Source organism: Cricetulus griseus, assembly GCF_003668045.3.
Source record: "Cricetulus griseus strain 17A/GY chromosome 1 unlocalized genomic scaffold, alternate assembly CriGri-PICRH-1.0 chr1_1, whole genome shotgun sequence".
NCBI lineage: Eukaryota > Metazoa > Chordata > Mammalia > Rodentia > Cricetidae > Cricetulus > Cricetulus griseus.
This window is the reverse complement of record NW_023276807.1, coordinates 12,122,143-12,141,134: the sequence shown is the minus strand read 5'-3', so window position 1 is coordinate 12,141,134 and position 18,992 is coordinate 12,122,143. Positions and strand designations below refer to the sequence as shown.

The 18,992-nt window shown below is 51.5% G+C and overlaps 1 protein-coding gene across 1 annotated transcript in view; it reads left to right on the top strand.

The window, feature by feature from the left end:
* The window catches only part of Hs6st1 (heparan sulfate 6-O-sulfotransferase 1), a 43,136-nt gene that overhangs the window by 719 nt on the left and 23,425 nt on the right, over nucleotides 1–18,992 (top strand). The window lies entirely within an intron of this gene.

The following is an 18,992-nucleotide window of genomic DNA, read 5'->3' as shown; positions in this document are numbered from 1 at the left end:
AGGGGAGGGTTATCCTAAACCCCGGTTCAGATCTGCCCTCTCTGCTCTCTTGGGGCCCCTTCCGATCTGCCGGCTCATCTGCCCCTGCAGCTGCCACTCCTGACCTCTGGTCCCTCCTTTCACCCTCTCCTCTGTGCCTTTCCTCACCATTGGCCTGGCTGCCCAGTGCCCAGACTTCCTCCTGGGTCACCGCCCGCTGCTCTCTGTCCACCCCACCTGCGGTGTACTGCTGGCTAAACTAAAAGATAAACCTCCGGGACTAAAGGTCCAGCCTTGGATCTAGGGGCAGAAAAGCAGGTGTGTTTGTATGTGTGTGTGTGTGTGTGTGTGTATGTGTGTGTGTGTGCGTGTGTGTAGTCCATACCCGTCTAGTACCGAAAGTGGAGCAAGAGAAATGAAGTCCCTCTTCCCCTGTACCTGTGGTGTCTTCAGGCCCTCCAGTGCCTGCCAGCCTGGGGAGGAGCTGCCAGGAAAGGGGTGGGCTCTGCCTGCCGGTGTGTGCAGGTAGAACAAAGGCCTGTGTGACCCGGGCTGAAAGCGGGGAGAAAGAGGAACTACCTGGCCACCCCAGGCACAAAAGTGGAACAAAAGCCTCTGGTTGGGGACTGCCTTCCCTAGAAATCTATCCACCATCCAGCTTGGGGATAGCTGAGGCAGTTAGGGTTACCTGGGCAGCCAAGGACCTTGCAGCAGGGCCCTTCAGTCTTCCCCATGTCTGAGGGATGGGGTGGGGGCCAATGGGGTTTGGGGCAGCCCCTCAGGAAGCACTTTGTAAAGTTGAGATTGTAGTCCTGTTCCTGTTGGTGTCCACTGGTCCTTCCGGGATCATCGTCCGTCCCCACCCCTCCCCCCCCAGCCCCATCCCACCTTTGGAGGGGCCAGGAATTAGGGCTTCTTGCCTGCCTTTGTTTCTCTCCCATATTCACTGTAGGACTGGATTTACAGATGAGCTAGGAAGTGGGCGTGGGCAAGTCTTGACTGATGTTGCTGTTTTCTTTGGTACTCTTGGGGCAGGAAAGTGCTGGCTTTCTGGTGAGGTTGGGGACCTTGCAGGGGCCAGCCAGCCCAGAGCTGTTTATGGTCCATAGTCCTGCTTGCCTTACAGTCCCAAGTCTTATTTCCCAAACTGTCAGAACACGAGGGCATTAGAGTTGAGTGATAGATCTACTTTCTCTCCCCATACACACCGCACCCCACCCCGGCAGCTCCCAGTTTCCAAGGAGGTGGTCCAGGATCCCAACCTGGACCCAGAGCCTCCTTCCCAGACCCTTGAAACTGCTTCCTGTCTAGCACTAACTCTGCTAGGCATATATGTTTGTTCCAGGTACAGGACCCATCCCATGGTTCAGCCATGGGGCTGGGGCTGGCCATAGCAGCTGTCCACTTGTCAACCAGTCAAGGCTGTGGGTGCCCAGTGCTGGGCACTGACAGACCCCAGCAGGCTCAGGATGGTCCTCTCTGTCTGCAGGATGTGGGGGTTGAGACCGGGGGCAGACTGTGGGTGCTGCTCTTGGAGCTGAAGAGGCCAGAGCTCTGGAGTGAGCCTACCCATCACGGATGACTTTGGCCACAGATTGTTACCGGGGTACTTACTCTTCTTGTAGTCCTATATATGGGTTCCCAGGGTGAAGTCCCCTGGGCCCCGTGGCTAGAGTTGTCCCAGCACCAAGGCTCAGGTGGCCTCACAGCTGTGAATGAGAGGCATGGGGGAGGTGGATGGCACCAGATGCTCTGCCCGGGCCTGGACTGCCTGGAAGGGCAAGGATGAAAATGCTGTGTGGACTGCTAACCCCCTGAGCCAAGAAGTTGCTGAGTCAGCAACAGTGGACTGGGTGGGGGAGGGGCCTCTAGGGCCCTTGGTTCCAAAGCCTCTAACTGTGCCACCCAATAAGTGACACGGGGTTCCTCTTTGTCACTCTCTTCTATCTCACCCCATTTGTTTCTGTTCTAGGCACTAGGTATGTAGCCCACCCCTATCACCCACCCTTTACCCCACCCCGCCACCACCCAAACTACCTCAGGAGACTTATGCATTGACCTCCTGGCTGCACCTGAGTTCCCCCACTGAACCCTGTCTCAAGCAGGACTTGTACTCCCATCTGTCCAGGGACCCTGATGTTGTCTGCCACTCTCAGGGTAGGGTCAGAGCCCATGATGGCAGGGTGGCCAGTGCTGAGTGGCACTCACTATCACCGTTGAAGGCTGTTTCCTCCCAGACTCCCTGTGAACTGGCTGGGGTGGGTCTTCCTCTTCTCTCTGGTTATGGTAAAGCCAGCAGCTCCCCATGGAACATCTGCCCGTGGCTGCTCTGAACTGGGCACACATTGGTTGATTAATGGGGTTGGGCAGGTCTTGCCCTTCTTCCTAGGTTTGTAACTTGCAGCCTCTCTGGTACTTCCTGCCTTGGTGGGGGAACAGGTGTGTGAGCAGAGCGTTGGAGGTTTCTGTGGCCTCTGTCTACTACAGATGTTTCACATCTGCTAGCATAAGCTTGTGTACTTACAGAACCAGCCTAGAGAGACGTAAGGGTTGCTGGCTGGCCTTGGACAGATGGGGCTGCCAGGGGATGATGGTTACCAGGGACCACCAGCACCTGGGCCAGCTCTAGTCTGAGGTTGTGTCAACCTGAGTCAGAGAATCCTTTCTGATGAACACAGCATGCCTCTGGGGGCCAGTGAAGCCTACAGTTATGGCTTCGTTAGTGGCTAGGGGTGAGGATGGCAGGTTTGGAGGCCATTCAGGGGTGGTACCTAATGGGTCTGGAGTCCTCCAGGGTCCATTATAGTAAGAGACCTTGAGTCTTCCTCTCACATGACCCCTTCCGTTGTAGTGCTGCTTTTCTGTGACTGTGCAGGAAGAGGTGCAGGGTTGAAAAGGGAAGCCCATACCCCCCTCCATGGTTTTGTTTGTGTTGAAAGCCCCAGTGTCATGAAAAGCTCAGACCGTGGCAGCTGTGACCAGGCCCTCTGTGGGCTCATTCTTAGCTGCCACATGTGGAGATTTGGAGGTTTCCCTTGTGCTCCATTTGTATAAAGAATGAGTGCCGAGTGGACACCCCTGTGTGCAAATATTTCACATAGCTTTGGTTTCCTTTGGAAGTTCGTCAGCATAGAATATCTGAATGCTCTGCAGCCCCGCAGAGTATCCGTGGGGACACCCATGCTTCGTGCAGTCTAGCCTGTGCCAACTGCCACCTCACCAGGATCACAATTGTGGTTTTAAAGTTTTCTTGGGCTAGGAATGTAGCTCAGTTGGTAGAGTGCTCGCCTAACATGCAGGAGACCCTAGGTTCTAGCCCCGGTACCACACTGAACCAGATATGGAGGTGTAGCCCTCTACCTCCAGCACTCCAGGGTGTGGGAGCAAGGGGATCAGAAGGTCACTGTCATCCTTGGCTATATAGTGAGTTCCAGCTACATGGACTACATGAGACCAGGTCTCAAAAACAACAGTAACAACAAAGTTTTCCTTCCTTCCTTTCTTTCTTTCTTTCTTTCTTTCTTTCTTTTTCATTTGAAAGCTAGGCCACTCTAATTTAAAAAAAAACCTATTGCAAGCGCGCGTGTGTGCGTGTGCGTGCGCGCACGCCTGCCATAGGCATGCATCAGAGGTCAGAGAACAACTTGTGGAAGTGAGTTCTCTCCTTCCACCACATGGGTCTAGGGGATTAGGTTTTATGACAGGCATCTTTTACCTATTGACCTATCCATCTTTCTGGTTCCCCAAAGTGTGTGTTTGTTTGGGTTTTTTGTTTGTTTGAGCAAAAGATACATATATACACACAAACACAAAGCCCTGCTCTAATACCATTTAGGTGGCATGGCCTTGTAAGGAACAGGACATGGCTGTGTCCTGTCACCCCAGTTGCCTCCCCACCTGCTTCGAGATGTCTGCAGCAGGTATCAGAGGACAGACTGGGTGCTGTGGGGTAGCACTTGTCCCTGAGCTGTTGGTGGTGATCTCAGTTTGCCCTGTGCCTTGCTGGGAGTTCCGATGTGATGTTCTTGAGGCTCTGTCTGAGCCTTTAAGAGGGGAGCCTAGGGGAGTTGGTTATTTGAGGAAACCTTCTTGAGGGAAGGAGGTCCATCCCACTTAGTTCCTGAAAGACAGAATCTGGGCCTTTCCATGGTTGCTCTGTGGCTTCCACTCCATGTGATCTCTCCTGTACACTGTCCCATCCTGATGTCATCTTGGCACCACAAGGCCCTCGCTAAATCTGAGCTGCTGCTGGCATCATGTCCTTGAACCTCTAAGAACCAAGTTAGTCAGCTTTGCTTTGGAAAGCACCGAGCCTCGGGGATTTCATTACAACAGTGGGAAAAGGATGAGATAGCCCTCAACACCCCCATAAAGCAGGAGTATAAAGACTGGCCTGTTTAAACTCACCAGCGTCTAAGCCTGGAAGGCCTGGGGCAGCATTGGGACATCTGACCATCTGCAGCCCAGTGCCTCAAGCGGCTCGCTGTCTCCTGCCCCAAGGGGAATGATTGTCCCCAGGTAAGACAGGCAGCCATAGATTCAGGCCATACGGGCTTTCCAGAAATGTACAATTTTACATGAAACCTGAGTCATCAGGCTTACTAGAAACCATCCGACAGCCTTCACCCATAGCTGCAGGGCAGGAATCAAGCCATGTTCTCTTGGCTCTGAAAGGGAAAACTAGCAAGGTTTGTTGACTGACCGTCCAGAGCAGCACAGGGCAGCTTTGAGTAGCCTCTCCTGCATGGCTGGACTGTTCTCCAGTGGTTCCTCAGTCCTAGACTTCTCACTCCGCCACCTATCCTGGGAAGGGTAGGCAGGGTAAGAGGCAGTGATGTGGGAACATGGCTAACCCGTCTCTGTCTGTCTGGCACTCTACACACAGTAAGGAAGGTGCCTTTCCACCTGTCCTCTCTTGCCCCAATGCAAAGGACTTGAGAGATGTTTCCAGGGCAGACATGAAGCCACAGAGAGAGGAGGAAGGGGCCATCACCAGGGCTCTCCACTCACCTAGTGGGTTTGAAAAAGTGAAGACAAGAGGCCTTGCTTTAGGGAACAGCTGCAGAGTGCAAGCCAGGTCAGTTCATCAGGCCAGGCTCCAAGCTGCAGCACTGAGCAGTCCCACCCAGGCTCTTCCCACCCTCTGAATAAATGGTAGCAGTGGGGGCGGGTACCTCTGCCCCTTTTGCAGGACCCATCAGTAAAGTGATATGATGCATATTACTAAGTCATCTTATAAGGCTTTTTTTGCTTTTGTTTTGAAGGGAGAGTGTGTCAGACTGGTGAGGGAGGGGAGGGGAGGGGAGGGGAGGGGAGGGGAAGGGAATAAGCTCAAGACACCAGCCCAGGCAGAGGTGTGTATAGTGGAAGTGATGTGGGCAGCAGCCAACTGGGTGGGAAACCCTCTCCTTTGAGCAGGGTTTTGCAGGACAGAGAGGAGTATAACTGGCTCCAGAGGGTGGTTTCCTCTGGTTCAGGCATGTTGCCCAAAGCTGGTCACAGATGAATGGGAGCAAACAAGGTACTTGGAGATAGCCTAAGTAGAGAGAGATAGCCCAGATCTTCGTGTCTCATCTGCCTTAGAATTCAGGCCTGTTGTTTGCTGGCCGTTGGACTTCTGGTCTTGTTTGTCCCTGAATAAAGTGCCCCTTCCTGCTGTGGTATTGTTCCAAGTCCCCAGGGTCTGTCAGTTTGCAGAAATGGCATGTACATTTCCACACACAGGAGAGAGCTGAAAGCGAGCCCGTTCTTGACCTCTGACCCAGAAAAAAAGACTCTCCAGCTTCCAGATAGTTTCCACAGAAGACAATACACCCTGCTTCAGCCTTGGTGGGAAGCTGGGGCCTGGCAAATGCGCCTGAATGAGCCGTCCTCCCTCACCACGGGCCCTTCTGAGGGCAGGCCCACTGTGTGGGCACCAGGAGCTTGGCTGATCCACACCCCCCTAGCAGCCTTCTGTTTTTACTCCTATTCATCCTGTAAAACCTGTCATGTAGGAGGAGGCATCTGGACCCTCTGTGGATGACTTGCGCTCTGCCTGAGTGAGATAGCATCCAGGGAGGACCATTTGGAGGCTTCACCCATACTCCTAGCTTCCCCAGTGATTGATTCATTCATGGATTCACTGAGCCACAGACTTTGGCCTGGGCAGCCTGTCACAGGTAACAACCCCCAAGCTCCAGGAATGTTCAGATACTCTCTAAGAACAGGGCTTGGCACCAGGAGAGGGAACACACAGTAACCTGCTTGTACCCTTTCCTGCTCATGTCATGGGGGCACGTGTTAGATTGGACCCTCCAGGTTTTAGGGAGCCTCTGAGCCAGCTTCTGCTGCCTTGTGACCAGAGCCAGTGTGACTCTGGGACTCAGTAGACACATCCCCATCTTTATGATGGAGCTGTCTGGCCACCATTGGGTTCTAGAGGACAGGTTGACCTCATGGTACATCCAGCTCCAAATTGTACCCATGTCTTGTGGGAGCCATAGCCATTCACAACCACTTGAGTTCCACAGTCCGCCAGCAGGGAGGGCCCAGCTCCCCATCTGGAGAGCAGGCTGTCTGTGGTACCCTTGTGGGCACTGCTGAGCAGGGCCTTGCATATATATGCATGGGGCTCCAGAGAGAGAGGCCACTCCCTATAGCCAGCATCTGGCTCAGCTTTGAAGGCCATGAGCCGTGCAACTGCCTGTTTGTTTACATGGCAGTTAAAGGGCCCAGTAGCAGGGACATGAGTACAAATCAGTAGTTGTCTGGAAAGATAGTCAGTGCACAGATTAGACTGGGGAATTAATGGTTTACTGAACTGTAAAGAACAGAGGTCAGTAGCCAAAGACATCTATCCCTCTGGTTAGGAGCAGGAGCAGGCTCCTTCCCTCTCACAGCAGACCCGAGCCTCTGCCTCCATGGGTCAGGCTACTCCAGCAAAAGCCCTCTACTAGTCAGTCAGGCCACTCCTTAGAAACTGTGCTTGCACCAGTTGTGGTGGTGAACGCCAGTAGGATTTGCTGAAGAAACTGCATGCCCTGGGGACCCTGCCAGGCTTGCATCTGGAGTCAAAACAGTATGGGGTCCAGTTTGGGCTATTCCCTGCCTGGACCACTCAGAACCTCTTTTTCTGTCTTCACTTATTCCCTTGTGAAATGATGAGAGTCTAGAGCCCAAGAGGGCTCAGGAGGTTAGCTCCATTTGGTGCAGTGGGCTGGGTGAGGACAGGTGGTATTATGGCTGCCCAACAGCAAGGAAGCCAGCTAGGGATATACAGGAGAGCAGGAGCCTGGAGTGGCAGGCATCTCCAGGATCATACTGAGGTGACAGCAGAGTAAGCGAGGGGCCCAGACTTGAAGCTGGTCCAACCTGGTACAATCCCAGCTTTGCCTTTCATAGGCTTTACAACATCTGTGCCCAATTTTCCTTTCTGTAAATAGTCACCTTGACTGTGCCTGCCACAGGGGTAGAGACCAGGACCTGCACATACAATTCCCCCATGGGGCCGGGTGTTGGTGGCACACGCCTTTAATACCAGCACTCAGGAGGCAGAGGCAGGCGGATCTCTGAGCCTGGTCTACAAGAGCTAGTTCCAGGACAGCCTCCAAAACCACAGAGAAACCCTAGGGTGGAGGGGGATTTCCGCCAATGGACCTGTGTTTCTTCAAGAGATTACAATGAGTCTTGCCACTTCTGGGGACAGAAAAAAGGGACCTCCAGAGCCAGCTCCCAACCTTACTCTGTGACCTGGTGGGATCCGAGACCAGCAGCTATAATCCTCTGTGCATGGTTTATTCATTGTTGAGTAATGAACTCAGGCCTCTGGGTGCTAGGCAACCAGCTACATCCCCAGCCCAAATGTGGGCCCAAGTCATGTTGAGCCTGATATTGGTATCCGTGGACTGACTCCCCTGTTCTTCTGAGGAACTGAAAGGCAGGGGCAGGAGGGGTGAACATGCCATGGGGCCATGCTCATTGAAATGTGGCATTGGGTCAAGCCCAGGCTCTAATCACCCCACAGGAGTGTGCGGGGGTGCAGTGGGGTGTCTGGGGGTATGATCACTTCAGCCCCCATTGTAGGCGCAAGGTGGAGTCGCTCCACATCTGCCCCACGCTGCTGTCTGCTATTTCATGATTCTCTCCTATCTTCCGTTTACTACTTAAGCAGCTAGGCTGCATCTCCCTTAAACCAAACCCTAAGCTGTTTCAGTGTTGCAAACTTTCTAGGCCCTGTATCCAGCTATACTTGGCCTGCAGCCTGCTGTCTCTACTCAGTCTGTCTCTGAGGTGTATCCTTGCTGGTCCGTGACATGCATATATAACCCATCCACCTCCCAATTCAGCCCCATGGCTGTCTAGACACAGCTCCTGTTTTCCCAGCTTTGTTCTTCAAACAGCCTGGAGGGAGCTTCATTTCATGTTGCCTGCCACAGTCCAGGTTATTAAAACTGCACCTGTTTGTGGTCCTATACACCCTTGGTCCGGCCTCAGCCCAGAACAGGCCCTGCAGACTTAGGCCTGCAGTTTATCTGCTGTTAAGTAAGCTCCGCTGGCCTTGGTGTTCATCTGCCTGTCGGCTGGGTAATCTCCTGTGTGTTGACTGCTGAGGCTTTCTCTGCCATTAACCTTGGTTTTCCTCTGTGGGTTTGTTTATCCTTTCCCAGTTGGCTGGTAGGGTCCTCTGTGTATCTTAGGGCCAAGTTCCATAGGTCATCTGTAGCGGTTTTACAGATGTCACCTCCAGCATGCCCGTCCGCCTTTAATGTGGCTGTGGGCTCATATGAGGCTTACATGGGCACTGCAGTGGTTACAGTCAAGCCAGCTCATGTACCCCCTGAGACCATGTGTACACACGGTGGGGTGGAGAGGGGGGGAGGGGTGCTGACCTCTGAACCCCTCTGAGACCTTGCTGATAGAGGCAGTCTCCGTCATAAGCCTAGATAGCCAAGGAAGTGGACAGATGGCTGCCTTGTTACTGTCCTCCCAACAGTGTAGATCCCCCAAGGCTGCCTTCAGACGTATTCAGTAGGGCCTGGGTACACAAGCTGAGCCCAGGAAGGCAGGTGCTGCAGGCCCCATTTATCAAGGTTTTTGTGAGTGTGAGACTGATTTGGAAGAAAGGGCCGTACAGCTCAAAGCAGAGCCTGGAGGCTGCTGCTTGGACAACACCCAGGCTCCATCTCTATGCATGGGAAAGTGGGTCTAAGAGGTCCATCCTTGTTACTCCAGCCTGACCTTGGACACTGCTTGTCTGCATCTGGTACCTAACCCCACTCCCCTCCCCATCCACAATCAGCACCGTCTGCAGTATCCACACCCAAGGCTATCCCCTGTATGATGCTGTTTGTGAACAAGCTCCTAGCTCCGCCCTCACAGGGGAGGAGCTTAGCATGGATGTCCCCCACATACTCAGCCCCAGCCCCTGATGCCCCACCCCACCAGCATGGGACAAGAGAGCCTGACAAAGTGCCCCCCCCCAGAGTAGCTTTCTAACTGAGAATTAGAACACTCCCGATTTTGCAGAGCCCAGGGGACAAATGTAGACAGTTGCTTCCAGCTCATGGGCAGCAAAGGCGAGCATCTCCCTCCAAGTCGGCACTAAAACTCCCCATGTAAATATTTACCTCTCTGGAGCTTTGGTGTCCTTGGGAAATAAAGACTGGAGACACTGAGTGGCTACCAGGTTCCCACATACATAGTCCAACTAAATGAATGGTTGCACGGGTTCATTAAGTGTGAGTGACATGGTGACTCCCAGAGATCAAAGTCGGGGATGGGATAAGCAGATAGTCTCCTTAATATCGAGAGGCCTTTTTGAGTATAATTTTTTTTTTTCCCCAAGAAGGGTTTCTCTGTGTAGCTTTGGAGCCTATCCTGGCACTTGCTCTGAAGACCAGGCTGGCCTTGAACTCACAGAGATCCACCTGCCTCTGCCTCTCGAGTGCTGGGATTAAAGGCGTGCGCCACCAATGCCTGGCCTTGAGTATAATTTTTAAAGATTTATTTTTATGGTTTTTATTTGTGCATATGACGTGTGTTTCTGTGTGAGGGTATGCTGGTATGTGTGAATGGCTTTGGAGGCCAGAGGAAGGCATTGGATTCTCTGGATCTGGAGTTACAGGTGGTTGTGAACTGCCTTATGTGGGTGGATGCCAAGAATTAAACCCAGGAGCTCTGCAAGAGCAGCAAAGGCTCTTAACTGCTGAGCCATCTCTAGCCTCTAATTTAATTTTTAATCTAATTGTGTGCCGAATGTGAAGGTCAAAGGACAACTTGCAGAAGCGGTTTCTTCCATCCACCCAGAGGGTTCCAGGAATCCAGCTCAGGTGGTCAGGCCTGGAGGAAAGTTGTGTTTACCTGCTGAGTCACCTTGGCAGCCTGAGTCTAGAGCTTTCTGATGGAAAGAGAGACCCTGCCCAAGAGAGAATGGGCCACAGGGAGAGTGGGTTGCAGCTCGTCTTTGTGGACAAAGACTTGGTGGCCATGCCCTACTCGCCTGGAGGGGCTCAGGCTTCCTCTGCCACCTCTGACCCTGTGACAGGTGGCAGGTGTGGGTTGTTTTTGCTCATGCGAGTCCAGGCAAGGCTGGTTGCCAGCCCACCTCCTGAACTCTTGAGGAGGTTCACTGCCTCCCCCATCATGCTGTTTATAGCCATCAGGAAGTGGAGTCCTGTAAGGACAGGTTTGTACCTTTGCTTTCCTGGAAGCTGAGCTGGCAACATGCCCAGCAGAAAATGCAGCTTCTATAGGGGACCACCTGGTTTTAGTCATACGGGTAGAAGGCAGGAATGGGACCAGCGGGCCATCTGAAGCACATCTCATATCCCCAGCTCAAAGGGAGCTGGCTTGGAAAGGGACCCAGGAGGAATCAGGCCTATGTAATAGCAGCAGGCCACCAGCCTTGGAGGATCTAGAGCACATCCTAGCAGCCTGGGATTGTTGTATTAGTGGGATTTTTTAGAGGAGCAGAACTGATTTTGTGTGTGTGTGTGTGTGTGTGTGTGTGTGTGTGTGTGTGTGTGTGTTAGTGTGTGTGTGTTAGAATGTCTGGGCAGTTGACATCAGACAGTGTACACACTGAAGAGGCTAAGAACCCAGTAGCCCACTTTCTGCTGAGTCCAAGAGGCAGATGCCTCTGAAGACCTAGAAGATTCCTAGAGCATCCGGGTTTTCAGTCTGTGCAGGAACCCAAACAGGGAAGAATGGCAGCCCCACCAGGAACACAAATCCCCTTGGGATAAATGTACCCTTGACCAAGGAGGCAGACCAACAAGCAGCCACGCTTTTTCCTCCCCCTCTCTACATCTAAGCCATCATTGGATAGTCTTCTCCCCCAGTTCCTGGAAATGCCTTCATAGGCCTACCCAGAGGTGTGTCTCTTAGTTTGCATCTGATTCCAGATGCAATCAAACTGACCATCAAGACAGCCATCGCAGGAAGAAAGATCCTCTGGGTTAGTCTGCCGTGTGAGTGTGTGCCTTAGGTCAACCTCAGATGCTGTTTCTTGGCTTCTGTATGCCTTAGTTGGCTTTTAATTGATAAAGTCTCTCACTAGCCTATAGCTCCATAAGTAGACTAGACTGGCCGGCCAGTGAGCCTCAGGGATCTGTTTGTCTCCGCCTCCCCAGTGCTGGGATTGCAAGTGTGTAATTACAAGCCACCAAACCTGGCTTTTAAAAAAAAAATTGTGTAATCGTTCGTGTGTGTGTGTGTGTGTGTGTGTGTGTGTGTGTGTGTGTGTGTGTGTGTGCGTGCAAGTGCTTTTGTGTTTTCAACTTTTTAAATGGATGCTGGCAATTTGGGCTCAGTGGCCAGTACTCAGAAGTGTGTCTCTTAGTTGATTCCAGATGCGATCACATTGACAATCAAAATAGCCATCACAGGTGTCTTTCTTCTGGCTCAGCCTGCATCACAGGCCAGGCCCGCTCTTGCCTCGTGGATTCCTCTTTGCTCACAGATGTCCAGAAGACTTGAGCCATGCAGCCAGGGCTATGGCTCTCCCCCCACACTGCAGCATCCTCCCTGCATTATCTATGAGTGAGCACCGTGTGGTCTCCACCTGGCACAAGCTCCCAGACAAACTGTGTTTGGGAGATTTGAACCTGAGCTGGCTGTTTAACTGAGCAGGCCCCTCCAGACCCTGTCACCCACCCTCGTTCTCTGTGTCCTCCCCTAGTCTCAACCCTGCTACCATAAGTCACTAGTCCCTGTATCCCCTGGCCCATTACCCCATGTCTTTTGCTGGTCAAGATGGGACGGTGTGTGGTCTTGGCTTTAGAATTGTTTCACAGTGTTCAGCAGACAGGTGGAAGGAGTGAACTGTGAGTGACCCTATCCTTGCGATACATCACAGGAACTTTGCCAGGTCAATAGGAGGGGCTACCACAGAGCCGTGGAGTAAAGCCCTGCAGGGTGTGTGCTTGATTGTAAGAAAGGACGCAGGTGGCCATTCCTTGAGGAGACAGATCCTGAGCTGTTCCAGTGTGGGGTCCTCTAACTGAGCTGGACATCAGTGTGCAGCTGTTGTGCTGCAAGGGCTCGTCCAGGACACAGCCATCCTCATCTCAGCCCCTTGAGACAGAGACACTTCATATCCCAGCTGCAGGCAGGAAAACCACTCAGAGTTGAGGGACTCCCCAACGGTCACCAGAAGATGGGCTAGCCCTGGGGTCTTTCCTGAGACATCTGTTTCCAAGGCCACCCCTGAGGGACACTACACCTCTGCAATTTGTGGTAGGTGCTTATTTTTCTTACTTACTCCACATATAACAAATCACTTGTGCTTGGGACAGCAGTGGGCTCTGCCCTGAAGGCCTCATGGTCCTCTTCTTCCCTTCAGTCCTTCAGTACAAGAGGAGAGAAGCTCTTAGAAGGTTGTGTAAGCTTTGAGAAGATGGGCGTGGCCAGCAGTGTCCCCAAAGGGTGGCTGCACTAATGCTCCAGAGAAACAGAACCTATAGCATGTAGGGAGGAAGGCTGATGAAAGTGGAGTTATGGGAGTTAGCTCACATGATCATGGAGACTGCCTTATTCCAGGACATGTTCTCTGCAAACTGAAGATCCAGGGAACCCATAGCCCAGTCCAAGTCCAACCTGGCAGACACTGATAACTGATAATGCCCAAGGGCACGAGAAAGGTGTCTCCTGGGTGTCAAAGAGCACATATCCACCCTGCTGTGCCTTTTGTACAGACCCCTTGGCTGCTCATGAGGTGCCTGTCCACACTCCGAGAAGGGAGCCTTACTTAGTTCCCCGATTCTAATGCCAGACATTCTTTTCCAGTCTTCTGGGAGTCCTTAGTGCAAGCAGGAGACACCTAAAGTTAGCCATCATAGTACCCTTTAACACACACCCGAGGCCAGATGCAATGTCAAGTACCCAATCAAAATGGCCATTATTTCCAGGTACCTACTTGATGTCCCTAAAGGATGACCTGGGCATTGCAGAAGCATTAGAAGTTGGTTCAATGTTTAACAAGTAACACATGTGCACCCAACAAGGCTGACCGAATTACCCCAGCTGTAGATGCTCAAGCATCCAGGTCCCAAGAAGAGAGAGGTGGGTAGCCATAGGAAGAACAGCTCAAAGCGTGGAGCCCAACAAGGCCTACCGTTCCTTGAGCAGTGTTTGGAGGAGGAGGCTGGGACCCTGGTGTCCCCTACAAGCCACACTTGCCCCTCCAGACTTCTTGCTGCTACTTAGATACCACCCTCAACTTTTGGCTGCTTTTGTCATGGATGCTGCCACTCACAGAACAGGGTTACAAACCCCAAGCTGTAGCAACACAGATGTTCCCCAGACCTACTCGGGGTGCCTGTGGCTTCCCTGTGCTGTGCCGATGGAATTAAGTGCTGTCACGAGTCAGGAGTTTGGTTCCCTTGGCCCTCTGCTGCTAAAGAAGCACACAGAGGGCAATGACTCCCTAGGAGTGGTCTGTGGGCGTAGGAGGCAGGATGAGTTGGTTGAAGAAGCTGGGGTGGGAATAGTGTGTGTTGTGGAGAGCTTCTACTTGGTCAACAGCTGCCTCTGCAGTGCCGGTCTTGAGCCAGAGAGGGACTTAAACCCCCAGGGAGCTGCCATGCATTCTTGAGGAGCCACAGAGGAACTCGGGTGGGTGCAGGCATTCTCAGCTGAAGGCTCGGTGAGGAAGTAAGTATGTTTGCATATTTTCCTAGCCTTGGTCTCGCCCAACAGCTCCCTCAGTTCCTGGTCAACATTTGTGACCTTGGGTCCTGCAGCTCAGCAGCTAGCCATTGAGTAGCAGGCCCCAGGAGCAAGAGTCCTTTTTTTTTTTTTTTTTTTTTTTTTTTTGCCATGCATAAAAGACCCTTGAGGGAAGAGCACTAACAGAACACAGGTCTGGCCGGATCCCCAGTGCTCAGCGTCTGCACCCACCCCTACTATACACAGTGATGCCAGCTTCTTTTGCAGTGTGGCCTGACTTTAAAGCACTGACACACACACACACATCCTACTTCAGGATTCTACTGTTGGGATGATTAGACCTGGGGCAGGGGTACTTGCCTTTATCCTTTCAGACCCAGCCAGGACCCATGCCATCTGGACCCATGAGGTGCCAGAAGGGTGCCCTGGCTGCCTCACTCTGCTGCTCCTATGAGCCATCGTAGAAATAGACTTGCTAAACCTTGAGGACACAGTTGTGATTCCCTGGGATTCTGCTGGAGACTGGACTATGGTAGCTGAGCCACAAGTCTCAACCTACATATGTGCCCCAGTACAAGAGTCTGGAATCTGTGAGACTCCTGAGATAAAGCAGAGGCTGACAGGACCGAGTGCCTGCTCTCAACATACACCGTCACCCTCATCCCTGTGTGTGCGTACCTACTCATGCGTGAACCCTCATCAGCTCATGCTTTGCAGCCAGCAGTGACTCAAACATTACAGATTGAGAATCCCATTTCTCCTTACAAGCACTTGGCACTCCAACATTTCCTCCTGCCTAGAATTCCTTCCTGCCAGTGCCCGCTAAGAGCTGAGCAATTTTCCACTTGGTGGCAGGGCAGTTTCTGCAGCCTGGCCTTTCAGAAGCCCCGTGAGTGACTAGGATATGGGAGAATGTGTTTCAAGGGTGACCTCTCACTGAGAGGTGGACTGAAGCCTCAGCCCCAGGGTCAGGTTCCCTGGCCATACAGAAGACTGTTGCTGCTACGTCTCTGTATCTGAAAGCTTGGACTAAGATGCTGTGAGCTAAGGGCTCTCTTTCTTCCCTTGTGCCCTCCTGGGAGAGGGGGATACATCTAGGAGGATGACAGACGTTGTGTCTTAGGTGAAACTAAGGCGTGTGCTTGTGCTTTCACACTTGTCCTCCTCCCAGCCAGCGCTCGCTGTGACCCTCCCTTGAAAAGGACAAGCACCAGCAACTGGAACAGACTGAAGAGGCACTGAGCCTCTGTCCTGGCAGCCCAGAGGACAGGCCTGTGGTCCCACCTCTGGCTCTTACTGTTGCGATGATTGAAAGGCAACTCTCAGCACAGAGACCTGGGGCATGGACATGAGGAATAGGGTGCGGTTGACAGCGTCAGAGTGTCTTTCACCTGTGCCAACCTGCCCCTTCTTTCCGGGTGTTTTTTACCCTGCACAGAGTCATTACCAATGGGTCCCTGGGTGGAGAGTCCCAGGGAGTCACTGCCCTTCTTTCTCGGTGGGGAGTGGCCTCCAGGAGCAAACTAATGGGGGTATGCAGATGTGTGTGTATAAGTGGTCAGCCTCTGCTTGGTCCCAGGAGTCCCCCATCTCACCTGTGTTAGACAATAGGAGGGGGAGCTCACATAGACCTGGTAGGTCCCCTGTGTTCCTGGTCACTGAGGTTCCCTGGGATAGCAGTTCATGGAGAAGGAGACTCCTTTCTTGTTCTACCCGGCGTGCTCTCGGAGATAAACCCTGCCCAGGGCTGGCTGTAGCCACTTCACTTCGGGAATGCCTGGTTTTGACTCGTTCGCACAGGGTAGAGTTGTGTCCACCACTTTGGCATTTGCTTGTCTTTGTGCACACACCTTCTCGCACTGTCCACCTCCAGAGCATCTTCTCCTTCCAGAACTGGGACTCATCTTCAAGTTCCACCTCCCTGGGCCTTCTATCTGGCCTCTAGCAACAATTTGACTGTCTCAAGGAATCAGCCCACTCTGGTACCTTATGTAAGTGGGACTGTATGACATTTGTATTTTGGTGACTGGCTTAGCATAATGTCTTTTAGGGTCTATTTATAACATGTCCAGAAAGCCCCCCCCCCTTTTTTTTTCCAAGACAGGGTTTCTCTGTGGCTTTGGAGGCTGTCCTGGAACTAGCTCCTGTAGACCAGGCTGGTCTTGAACTCACAGAGATCCACCTGCCTCTGCCTCCCAAGTGCTGGGATTAAAGGTGTGTGCTACCACCTCCCAGCCAGAAAGCCCTTTTTAAAATTTGTGTATATGTATGTGTTTGAGCGTGTTCTCACATGTTTGAATGTACAAGTGTGCTTGCACACCCATGTGTAAGCCAGAGAGTGACAATAGGATTTCTCACTGAATAAAACATAAATGTCTTACTCACTCACTCTCAACTTCATTTTCTGAGGTAGGGTTTCCCACTGAACCCAAAGCCTGTTGATTTGGCTAGTTCGCCTAGCCAGTTTATCCCAGGGATCCCATCTCCCAAGCACCACAATTTATAGACACACTGTCGCCTGCCCAGCTTTTTATGTGGTTGCTGGGGATCTGAACTAACTCATCTTCATGCTCATGAGGCAAGCACTTTATCATCCACTAAGCCATCTCTCTGGCCCAAAATTCCTTTTTTAAGACTGAATAATATTCCACTGTGTGTATATGCTTCCTCTTGCTGGTTTGTTCATCCATCAGTGGTTATGTGGTTGGTTGCTTTCCTTTCTTGGTGATGATGCTGTCATCCACATGGGTGTGCAACTGTCTCCTCAAGCCACTGCCTTCAGTTCTTTGGTGTGGTATATATCCAAAAGGAGAATGCTGGATCGTGTGGTAAATCTGTTTGTACGGAGGTCTTCATCATATTCTCAGTAAGAATCTACAGAATTCTAATTTCTCCTCTTACTTGCCAGTTCTTATTTCCTGGGTTGCTTTGTTTTGTGATAATGTCTCCCCTTGCCCAGGCTGGAGTACAATAGCTATTCATAACCTAATCCCACTATTGTTACTCACTGCAGGCAAGCATAGCACACTGACTGCAGCCTGAGACTCTGGGCTCAAGCAGTCCTCTGCCTTGGCCTCCAAAGTAGCTGGGACTGTGGCTGTGCACCATCACACTTGGTTGGTTTCTAATAGTAGCCACACTGATGCATATGAAGTGGTACCTAATTAATGGTGTTGAGTATCCATCTATGATTTCGTGTGTGTGTGTGTGTATGTGTGTGTGTGTGTGTGTGTGTGTGTGTGTGTGTACAAGTGTGAAGGCCGTGTGTGTGTGTGTGTGTGTGTGTGTGTGTGTGTGTGTGTACAAGTGTGAAGGCCGTGTGTGTGTGTGTGTGTGTGTGTGTGTGTGTGTGTGTGTGTGTGTGTGTGTGTACAAGTGTGAAGGCCGTGAGTCAGTGTCAGGTGTCTCCTTCCATCCTCTCCACTGTTCTGTTTATTTGTTCAGTTTTGTTGTTGTTATTGTTGTCTGTGTATCCCTGGCTAGCCTGGAACCTGCTATGGAGACCAGGCTACCTACCTCCAATTTACAGAGCTTCCTGCCTCCACTCCTGAGTACTGGGATTAAAGTGGTGTGCCACCAGGCCCAGCCTCCACCTTGTTTTTAGAGACAGGATTTCTCAGTGAATCTCAAGTTCCTATTTGAATTGGCTGTCTTAATCAGAAAGCCCCAGAAATCCTCCTATTGCTACACCCTGCCACTCCCTTTGCTGGGGTTACAAGCATGTGCCATCATGCCCTACTTTTCATATAGGAGCTGGAGATTGGGATTCAATCCTTACCATTGGGCCATCTCCCTAGCCTCCTCATTGTGGTTTAGATTTGCAGTCTTCTTATTTCAGTGGCAGTGAACATCTTGTGTGCTTCTTAGCCATTTGGATATCTTTGGGGGAAAATGTTTATTCAACTTTTTTTGTCTATTTTTCAATGGACCATTTGGTGTTTTATTAAGTCATAAGAGTTTTTTTTTTTATAGAGCTTGGTGGTGGCAGTGGCAGTGGCAGTGCACACCTTTAATCCCAGCACTCAGGAGGCAGAGGCAGGTGGATCTCTGTGAGTTCAAGGCTTTGAGGCCAGCCTGGTCCACAGAGCAAATGCCAAAATAGGCTCCAAAGCTACACAGAGAAATCCTGCTTGGGGAAAACAACAACAACAACAAAGAGTTCTTTATATATTATGGATATCTAGATAGCTATCTATTGCCAGACACAACATTTGCAAATATTTCTCCTATTCTGTGGATTGTCTTTTTATTCTGTTGATGACTTTGATCCACAGAAGTTTTTAACTGCAATGAAACCCAGTTTGTCTCCTTTGTCTTTCTAAGAAATCATCCAGTCCAACCTCAAAGTTTTTCTACAGTGTTCACGCACTTTTTAACTCTGCGCTTCGTTGACTGATCCATTCAGCATTGGTTTTGATACATGAAGGAAGACAAGTAACCAAAGGCTCAAGGTACAGACCGAGCCCTTGTCTAGCCTGTAGGTGCAGGCCCACAAGGTGGGGTGGTAAGTTTCTAATTCATTTTGTAGGATATGTCTGTCTAGTTCTCCCATCCCTTTCCCTGTAGAATGGTCTTGACATCTTTGTCAGATCGTGGGGGGAGGGGCAGCTATGGCTATGCATCTATGCAAATACTTGTTTCAAGGACTCCTTGTTTTGCTCCGTTTCTGTCTCTCTGTGTTTGTGTCGCTACCAAACCTGTTAGTATTCAGGCATCTGTACTGGCCTGTCCTTGGGGTTCTGACAGGATACGCCCTCAGCTGCAGCCACTAAGAGCACCCACCACCTGTGCACACTCACTATGTTCCCTTTTAAAGGGGCCCAGCCCATCTCCCATCCTCCTCCCTCCCTCCCCGCCCATTTCTC